Genomic DNA, 10,658 nt, shown 5'->3' on the forward strand with positions numbered 1-10,658 from the left:
GCTGAAAGCTTGAGAAGCTCCGATCCCCTCCCGGGGACGCCACGATTACAGAGGGGGGCTAAGACGAGCCAGAGAACTGAAAGTGTTGCCTACCATTCCTCTGAGCCTGTTACTCCATCTAAAATGGGCTTGATGAGGAGGACGTCGGGCGCGGATCGTCAGCGTTCAGTCTTAAGCCAGGAGCCTAGCCCTTCTACCGCGGTGGTGGAGGGGACTCCGGGGGCGATAAGTAAAAATGTTCCAGCTAAAGAGAAGTCACAAGAAAAGGGAAGATCAAAGAAAGACAAGAAAGGCGTCGGCAAGGAGAAAGAAAGACTAGAAGGAGATGCGATGGATATTTCTTCCTCTACAAAAAGATCAAGAGACGACGAAAGTTCTGGATCTCATCGAAAGTTGAGAATTCGTAATTCAGATGAGGGGGAGTTTAGAGACACAATAGAGTCTCAACATATTTCTGACCCCTGTTCAGAGCATATGTTTTCTGTTTGTCCAGATTCTGGGGCTTCTAGCTCCCAGAAAATAGAGGAAGCAGAGTCTTCCGAGCTAGAGACTGATTAATTGTAATGTCTTCTCTTCCAGTAAAAATTGCCTCAATGAATGTGAGGTCTCTAAAGACTTTTATACGAAGGACTGCTTTGTTCTCTTACTTGGAAACAATGGATTTTGATATATGTTTTTTACAAAGCTTCTCGGCTTTTGGCTAAGATCAAGTGTATGTGTTTTTGATTCTGCACTTGGTACTAGTTGAAGGCACTCGGGTACTCCTCTCCTCGGCCTTGTGGGATCGTCCGGGAATTTATTCCCGGGCTTCACCCACTTGCTGCTATTGGGGAGAGGACTTAGTCCCAGGGTAACGAGTTGCGATCCCCGGCCTTCTGGTGGTTTTATACTTCCCAGAAGGTGCAGCCTCGGAACAGAGCATTGCTGCTGCGAGGCAACTATGGACGACGATCCCGGCTTCGTGCCGGAATACGCCAGGCTAAAGAACTCGGTGAGGATCCTAGTCACCGGAGGTGTCCGCCAGGACAAAAAGTCGGAGATGTTGCGCTTCATTGTGAACTCCGTGTTGCAGGATGCGTTGCGAGTGCAAATACGTGAGATTCTTGCAATCCAGGATTACCCGAAGAGAGGTATTTACGATGTTACCTTCATGGGGGACGGAATTTTCCATGATGCCTTAAAAAGAGCTGAGGAAATGAAGGATGATCCCAGGCTTCAGGGTATACGGATTGTGGAGCACGCCTTCGACGAAAAAAGGCTCGTAGTGATTAAAATGTACTCCCCTTATGTGGACCAAAGAGAACTGGAGACATTTTTATCTCTATATTTCAAAGAGGTCCAATATAGGGGGCCAGTGCTGAACGAGTGTGGCATCTGGACATCCAAATGGAAATTTTTAGTAACTTTTATCAAAGACGCCACCTGTTTTTCCGGAATAAAGTTACCACCTGCCCGTTTTAAATTGGGACAAATTAATGGCGACCTCTTCTATATGGGGATGCCAAAATTCTGCAGAACCTGTGGGGTATATGGCCATACCAACGAGAATTGTGAGGCACAGTGCAGAAACTGCGGAAGCACCCAACACTCCAACAAAGAATGCCCACATGAGAAAAAGTGCACCTTCTGCCAAAGGGTTGGTCATTTATACTGTTTTTGTCCCCACAGGAAGACAGAGCAACCTAAGGTGCCCCCACAAGAACCAGCTGACCAGACCCGCCCTCAAGGAGAGGAACAGGCGATGGATGAGGAGGTAAGGCAGGAGCCCGAGGCCCCTGGTGTGAGTGGTAAAGGGGCCGAAACGGAATTGGTGCAGCAGGAGTGCTCGGGTGGTCCAATAAATGAGTTGGAGAGGCGAACCAATAAGAGGAAAGCCGAGGTTGAAGCGAGGCTAAGGAAAACTGTGACTCCCCAAAAAGTTGGACGTTCAGGGGAGTCCGGGCAACCTCGGCAGCCTGGGTCTCCTAGTTCCATAATTGGCCCTGATGACGGTCCTTGGTCAGAGGTAGTTAAAAGAGGAAAAGGGCGGGGGAAAAAGGTGCGGTCTCCAGATAGGGGTTTTAAGAGATATTGACGTTCCTGTGTCTAATTCTATTACCATTTTAGGTGTCTCCTTCAGTGAGTCCAATAACGGTTTTAATAGCTGGGGCATGGTGGAAAACAAGGTAAAACAGAAAATAAGCATGTGGAGCATGAGGAAACTTACGATGGAGGGGAAAATTTTAATTATAAAAATGATTATTTTACCCCTTTTATTGTATCTAAGTGTGGCGTTTCCCCCTCCATCAGATGTACTCAAAAGAATTACTAAAAACTGTTTTAACTTCTTCTGGAACTCCAAAATGGAAAAGCTAAAAAGAGAGTACGTAGTAAAAATCAAAGAGAAAGGTGGTAAAGATTTTCCGGATTTTAACAGGTTTTTATCAATAAAGTATTTTAGTTACTGTTTTAATGCTCTTTTTAAAGAACACTATTGGTCTTATTTCTTACGTTTTAATACTGGTTATTTTATGCATAGATTTAAGTGGTTTAAAACAATTTTATCTGTGCCTTACGCTTTTAATTTACCAGAAAGTTATAAGATCTTAGAAAAAATAGTGCTGAATTTTAATTTGAAAGAAAAGAGTGTTGAAGAATTAAAAAACAGTAAAAAGTTAATAAAAGAATTAAGAGGCAAGGAGATGACGTGCGATATAAGAAATTTTAGAGAAGAAACGTGTATATCAATATGGAGAAATATTAATGCCTCTTATCTTTTTAATTCCCAGAAGGACTTTGCCTGGAGTTGCGTTCACCAGTGCCTTCCATGCCGGGCATTCCAGTGCCGCAGGGGATACGTAAGGTCTGCCATCTGCCCAAGAGAAAGGTGCCAAGACGACGAGACAATTGAACATCTGCTATGGACCTGCGGCTTTGCAAGAGAGTGTTGGAGTAGGGTGCTTCCGCTGATCAAGAAGATGGCAGGCCTAAGAGACATTACATATAACATGGTTTTATACGGATCCCTGGAATGCCCAACAGCCTCTGAAAAGGCTGTGGCATGGAAGACGGTGAACTGCGTGAAGGAAACTCTATGGAAAGCCAGAAATATTTTAGTTTTTAAGCATGATATTTTAACTGTGGATGATGTTCTGGGTTTATGTTTTAGTGAGATGTATATTTATTTTTTAATTGATAAAAAAGTTAATACCGCCGCAGAGAGGATATGGTTTTTAAGTGAATGGAATTCCAATATATGATTTTATTCCTTTTACCATGTTCTTGTAACTATTTATACTTCTCTTTTTTGTAATATTGTAAAACTTGTTTTGTTATTCTTTTAATAAATATGGCGTCCCTGCAAAGGGATAGTCAACTTAAAAAAAAAAAAAAAAAAAAATGTGGGATTCCAAATCGGATGGAGTATGGAAATTTGAAAAAAGACTGGAAATTAGGCCCTTCAGTGTGGTCAGGTGGTAATAGCAATAAGTCTGTTGGTATTGGAGTTTTATTTCGGGGTCCATTTGCTGAAATTCAATCTGTAACAGAAATTTTACCTGGCAGAGCCATTTTATTGCACTTACGTTTTAAGGGTCTTTTATGTCGTATTTTAAATGTCTATGCCCCCCCTGATAAACAGGAAAGGGCAGATCTTTTTAACCTTTTGCCATTATTTTGTACAGGTTCCACCCCCTTGCTGGTGGGAGGCGACTTCAATTGTATACGTGAAAATGAAACCAGGCAAGGGGGTGATGCAAATAGGAAGGACCGCACTTCTTACCTGCTGAAGAATTTTATTGATGATTTTAATTTAAAGGATTGCTGGAGTTCACTCTTACCAGCGGACCCAGGTATCACGTGGTCCAACGGGAGAGTGGGCTCCAGAATAGATTTTATTTTAGCTTCCAACAATTTTACCCCTGTGAAATGTGAGTTATTTGGGAATATTTTCTCAGATCATAAATTATTATTAGTTCATACAGAAATAAAAGGAGAACAGATGGTAAACAGAGGTCAATGGAAGCTAAATGTTGCATTATTAGAGGATCCCGAAATAAGTGCTGAGTTTGTGCGTACCTACCAGTGCTGGCAGGAGAAAAGGAGCCCCAGTGAATCTGTGCTGCACTGGTGGGAGGGCATAAAACCTAAAATTAAGTTATTTTTTATCCAAGCAGGTAAGAAGAGAGCAAAAGGTAAAAAAATATGGTACGATGTTCTTAATAAAAGATTGAATGTTTTGTTGAAATTGAAGGAGGTGGGCATGGATGTTGAATCTGATATGACAAGTCTGAAAGTTGAAATAAATAAATGTATTGAAGATAAAGGGAAACAAATAATCTTTAATTCACAAGTAAAAAACTTAAAAGAGAATGAAAAATGTTCCCGTTTCTTTTTTAAAAAAGCTAATAAAAGACGTGATTTAATTTTAAATTTAGAAGGGGAAAGCACAGTACATGGGATGTTAAATTCAGCTTTTAATTTTTATCAGCACCTTTTTAATGAAAAAACTATTGATATGTCCTTTTTAAATGATGCTGTTAATTTTCTTGATTTTAAGCTAGATTTTTTAGACCAGGAGGTTTTATCCCGTGATTTTACTATGGAAGAACTTTTATATGCTTTTAAAAGTTTTTCTAATGGGAAGTCTCCGGGAGAAGACGGTCTTCCCATAGAATTTTATCTAGCTTTCTGGGAAATTTTAAAGGACGATATGTTTTTATTATACAAATAAACTTTTACAGTAGAGGAACTCCCCCGGTCCTGGAGGAAGGGGATTGTTTCTTTGTTATATAAAAAAGGTGATAAAAATCAATTAAAAAACTGGAGGCCCATTACCCTTTTAAATGTTGACTATAAAATTTTAGCTAAAATTTTAGCATTACGCCTTAAACCTTTTATAAGTTAAATTATACACCCAAACCAGGTTTGTGGGGTACCTGAAAGATCAATAGCTGAGTCTTTAAATGTTTTAAGAGATATTTTATGGTATTTTAAAGAAAGGAATCAAACTTGAGGTATTTTATCATTAGATTTTGAAAAGGCGTTTGATAGGGTGTCCCATAAGTATCTTTTTATAGTTTTAGAGAAATTAGGTATGCCTGCTTTTATACAAAATGTAATCAAACTTTTATATAAGTCCAGTTTTAGTCACATTTCTGTAAACGTCTGGCGTAAAACAAGGATGTCCTTTGTCCCCCCTCCTGTTTATTTGTGCTATGGAACCCCTTCTGGCTATGTTGAGGTGTGATAAAATAGTGAAAGGGGTTCCTATTCCAGGGGGAGGGGGTAATCATTTAAAAGTTTTAAGTTATATGGATGACGTAACGATTTTATGTAAAGACTCCCCTGCACTTAGAAGGAGCTTAATGATTACTAATTTCTTTTGTGAGGCATCAGGTTTTAAGTTAAATTTAAGTAAATGTGACTGTTTTAATATTGGAAGCTGGGATTCTTCGATAACACCAGGCGTTAAAATACAACAAGATCAGATTAAAATTCTTGGCGTTATTTTTAATCAGGCAAACAATGGATATTCTAGTTGGGACATCGCAATTGATAAAATAGAAAGGAAGATTTTAATGTGGAACCTAAGAGACCTTACCATGGAAGGGAAAATGTTAATAATCAAAATGGTTTTAATTCCTATCATGTTTATATCGCAATGGTTTTTCCTCCTACAACATTGTATATAAAAAAATAAACTCGTATTTGTTTTAAATTTTTATAGGGCTCCTCTATGGAAAAATTAAAGCGTGATTTTATGTATAGGAAAAAGGACAAAGGTGGTAAGGATGTTCCAAATCTTTTTAATTTCTTTTATATTAAGTATTTCTGTTTCTGTTTTAGAATGTATAAGTCCAATGGCATTTTTAGTTATTTTTTAAAATACGCAGCAGGTATGGTTTTCAAGAGATGGTTCCGGCTTTCTCTAAATACTCCAGTACTCTTGTGTCCCCCTAAGCACTATGCGGTCCTGGAGAAAACAGTCAGGCTCTTGCGCCTCCATGAGATAGAGCCTGACATATTGGGGGACCAGAGGAAGGTGTCAGTATGGTGTCGAAGAAACGAAGAGGTAGTGACAGTTTCAAACTTCTCTCAGGACAGATCCAAAAAGGTATGGTGAAACGTGTACGGCAAATTTCTGGCAAACATTCATAAGGATCTGTCCTGGGCAATCGCCCACCAGTGCCTCCCGACGCGAGAGTTTCAACACAGGCGAGGGCTGGTGGCGAGAGCCAGATGTCCGAGAAATAGGTGTGGAGACGACGAAACGGTACTACACCTGTTTTGGAACTGTCACTATGCTCAGGAGATTTGGAAGAAGGCTGGACTTCTTTTTAAGTGGATATGTGGTCTTAAAGATTTTAATTACGAATATGTTTTATATGGGCTTTTTACATATCCAACCTGCAAGCAACAAGAAATTTGATGGATGATTATCAATTGTTTTAAAAATGCCATATGGAAATCTAGAAATATTTTATTATTTAAACATGACAACATTGACGTTTTAAATTGTATAAAGGTTGCTTTAAGTGAATTATACATTTATTTTCTGAGAGATAAAAAAAAACTAGGGTCAAAAAAAGCTAATTCCCTATGGTGTCTGTCAATATGGAATACAATTATTTTATAATGTATTTAATATTGTATTTATAATTTTATATATTTTATATTTGTATTTATTCTACTTTGTATGTACAACCTTTTACTCTAATAAAATTGTGTTGATACCTTATCTGTTTTTAGATTCAGAGCCATGCTAGGATGTAGTGCAGAGAACTGCATAGCAAGCCTAGGATGTATGGCTTGGGTTTCAAGGTTCTATCGCTAGGTGACCAAGGCCTCTGTTGGATCTAAGCCAGGGGCTGAGATGTTTGAAAGCCCGAGGTGCAGAAGTGCCCCAGGAGTGGTGACCCTGAGGTGCCTGAACTCACTGGGGGTGGGAGCCCACTGAGTGATGGCACATTTGCACGCACTTATAGTGCTGCGCCTGCCACATCTGCTCCTCAGGCTTTGTGAACATCCTGGCTTATGACTCCAACCCAAAGGCCCAAGATCACCTCCAGGTTAATCTCTGTGTTTCTCTGCTCCATCTCAGTAGCCCAGTCCAACCACTAATAAGAACAGGTAATTCACATTGTCTAGGCCACAAAACCAGAAAGCTACGTTATCAGTGACCCTGGTAACTCCACTGCCAAAGAAAGGCTACTTTCACACTGGCTTTTGGCTTTCCGTTTGTGAGATCCGTTCAGGGCTCTCACAAGTGGTCCAAAACGGATCATTTTGGCCCTAATGCATTCTGAATGGAAAAGGGTCCGCTCAGAATGCATCAGTTCCGCCTCGGATTCGGACAAAAAAAAAGCTGCTTGCAGCGTTTTGGTGTCCGTCTGACGGAACTGAGCCAAACGGACCCGTTCCAGCACACAATGTAAGTCAACGGGGACGGAACGGTTTTCTATGACACAATCTGGCACAATAGAAAACGGATCCGTCCTCCATTGACTTTCAATAGTGTTCAAGAGGGATCCGTTACGGCTATGTTAAAGATAATACAAACGGATCCGCACCAAACATGAGAGTGAAAGTAGCCAAAGGAAATGCCTTCTAATTTTCCAAATAGAAGAATTGATTGTAGAGGCCATGGATTGTTCAGGCAGTTCATATCACAGAGAATGATCATATTGCTGAGAATGGTCATGGGTGGAGCTATGCAAATTTCTATTTGGCTTTGCTGGTACTCCTTTGGTGGGAATGTTACTCACACAAACAACTATCACTCATTGCTGCTGCTGTTGAGTGCAGGGCCGATCCCTGGGAGTCAGAGCGACCAATCTCTGATCACTTCTAAGCCTACTCAATGCCAATGTGGGTCTGCAGCTTGACTCTCTGCTTCCAAACCTGGAAAAGATCTAGGACACCACCACTGCCACGGAAGACTTACACAAGGGTCTAATTTTGATCTTTGCTAAGGAAGCTGGAGAAATCTACATAGCTCCACCCATTTGTACAGCTAATTACAGAAATCTGCATAGCTTCATCAACCCAAATCTACTTGAAAGACCATGATTTCTGTGGATTAGCTTGAAGGACTGCGTTGTGTCAGACATTGTTGTGTGATCAGGGAATACTGTATAATAAGACAATCCTCGTCTTGGCCTGATACTTCTAGGTCCTGATCAACTTTTAAGGATGTTCCTTAACCCAGTAAGAACATTCCTTTGACGAACACTGAGGAACATTGCTTAGAAATACCAAGAACTTTATGAAGAATGTCCTCCAAGAAGCTTCTCTCATCAAATAAAAAGTCTGTGTTGTGTGTCGTCTCCATGATATAAATGGTGATTGGGGGAGAAGAGGTCGGAGGAGCTAAACTCTGTGTTTTTAGTAGTTTAGCTCTTTTGCTATTTGTTTAAAAGCTTTTTAGCAACTGCTGAAAAGCCCCAGAACCTTGTGGAAGAATAAAAAAATACACATATTGACAATATTGTGACTTATTTTTGATCATCTTTTTGTAGGTAGGCTGATTTCTTCTTGTATGTTTGGGGAATGATAGATGTTTTCTATGGGGCTACAGGTTCAAAGTTTGGTGGGTTTTTATTCTCTATTTTACAGCAGCTCTATAGCATAGTGGGTGTCCACTGTAGAGCTGCAGGATCAGGACTCAGTGGGTGTTCCCTGTGTATTCTGTATTTCAAGACTTTAATCTGTTCGCTTCTCGTCCTTTTGGTTAAGATCGAGCGTAGTATCTGTTTTTAGATTCAGAGCCATGCTAGGATGTATGGCTTGGGTTTCAAGGTTCTATCGCTAGGTGACCAAGGCCTCTGTTGGATCTAAGCCAGGGGCTGAGATGTTTGAAAGCCCGAGGTGCAGAAGTGCCCCAGGAGTGGTGACCCTGGGGTGCCTGAACTCATTGGGGGTGGGAGCCCACTGAGTGATGGCACATTTGCACGCACTTCACTTTCTCACATTTTGAGCGCACAGTCGCACACACCTCTCTTTGCTCGGCTTCGGTCTAGAAAAGATGAGGAATTTTTATAATTCCGGTCAAATGTCTGGGCCGTAATGGCACACATTCACTTATTTTTTGTTACTGTGTGTTCAATTTCCACGTTTGTTTTGTCACTAGGATCTCTTGGGTATGGCTTGCAGTACTCTGCAGATTCAGAAAATATCCCGAAAAGATGTTCAACCAGTTTCATGTCAAGAATGAAGATAGAGACTTCCTGAGGTTTCTACGGTGGGAGGACGGAGATACAGATTCAGAGCCAGCAGAATACAGAATGAAAGTACACTTGTTTGGAGCAGCATCATCTCCAGGTTATGCCAATTATGGTATGAAGTACCTGGCCAATCAGAATGAAAAGGTTTGCCCATCAGCAGCAAATTTTCTTAAGAAAAACTTTTATGTAGATGATGGTCTCATAAGTCTAGAGTCCACAGAATCTGCAATCAAACTAGTGAAAGAAAGCCAAGAGTTATGCGCAAGAGGAAACCTGCGCGCCTACATAAATTCATCTCAAACAACAGAGAGGTACTGGAATCCATCAGTGACTCTGAACGTGCATCAATAATGAAGAATGTAGATTTCAATTATGATCATCTTCCAGTTCAGAACAAACTTGGATTGGGAAGGAATGTAGAGAATAACAAGTTCATCTTTGAAGTATCTATTGAAGAGAAAGTTGCAACTAGACGTACCATTCTTTCCGCAGCGGCTTCTATATATAATCTATTAGGATTCTTGGCCCCAGTGATCCTCAAAGCAAGATAAATACTGCAAGAATTATGGAGACAGAAGTTAGGATGGGATAAAGCCATACCTGAAAATTTGACGCCAAGGTGGGAGAGACAAATAGGAGACTCAAAACTTGACAAAAAAGGAAAACGTCTCACTACTCCACTCAAGTTGGAACGTCCTATACAGAAGTTAGTTGTTCTACTTGAGAGTGATGAAAGACACTCGAGAGTTGAGAACATGATGGAAAATTCCTCAAATTCATGTTTGAGTCCTACTACTGAGAACATAGAATTATAGGTAATTTTGGTGGGAGTGTAGCTGGCCAGCTAAGACCTGTCCTAGGTTGCTAACATAGCTTATATTTTATACAGCTAGACCTGCCAATAACCTTAATACAGTTCCTATGTTTGTGTGTTAAAGACAAAAGCAGAGTTATTTACAGTGACTTCATGTTGGGATGTCATATAATAGTTATATTTTGTGTCCACAGAAGCAGAAAAAGATAATTTGCCTTTAAGAGTCGTTATATAATGTAAGGTAAGCTCAATGACACAGAAGACACAACAGAAAGCATAGAGTTAAACTGTTGTTGCTAAGCAGAAGTCTTGACCAATCCTAGCTAGCCTCACACAGCCTAGAAGTTTTGACCAATCATAGCCAGCCTCACACACAGCTTGTGTGGGGAAAATCCCCTAGCAGGAGCTGCTGGAATCATTATTCACCAGAGAGAGGCGCTGAACAGACACACACTCTACTAAGAGCTGTGTTTTATTGAAGCAAGAGGCCAAAATAGGTATTTAAAACGGTTATATAATGGTCCTACTGTTAATATAGTGATTAGAACTGTATACTGAACTGGTTATATGTATGTTTACTTACAGTTCCACCAAACCACAAATTCAAATTCCATATTGCAATCCAAATTGCATACAAATGC

At 40.3% G+C, this 10,658-nt stretch overlaps 1 non-coding gene across 1 annotated transcript; it reads left to right on the plus strand.

The window, feature by feature from the left end:
- The first annotated feature begins 8,365 nt into the window (after positions 1-8,365).
- Positions 8,366-8,426, plus strand: LOC122942924. The gene has a single exon (XR_006390762.1). It is a non-coding gene; the product is annotated as a U7 small nuclear RNA (small nuclear RNA).
- Positions 8,427-10,658: the final 2,232 nt, after the last annotated feature.

This window comes from Bufo gargarizans, chromosome 6, assembly GCF_014858855.1.
Source record: "Bufo gargarizans isolate SCDJY-AF-19 chromosome 6, ASM1485885v1, whole genome shotgun sequence".
Classification (NCBI taxonomy): domain Eukaryota; kingdom Metazoa; phylum Chordata; class Amphibia; order Anura; family Bufonidae; genus Bufo; species Bufo gargarizans.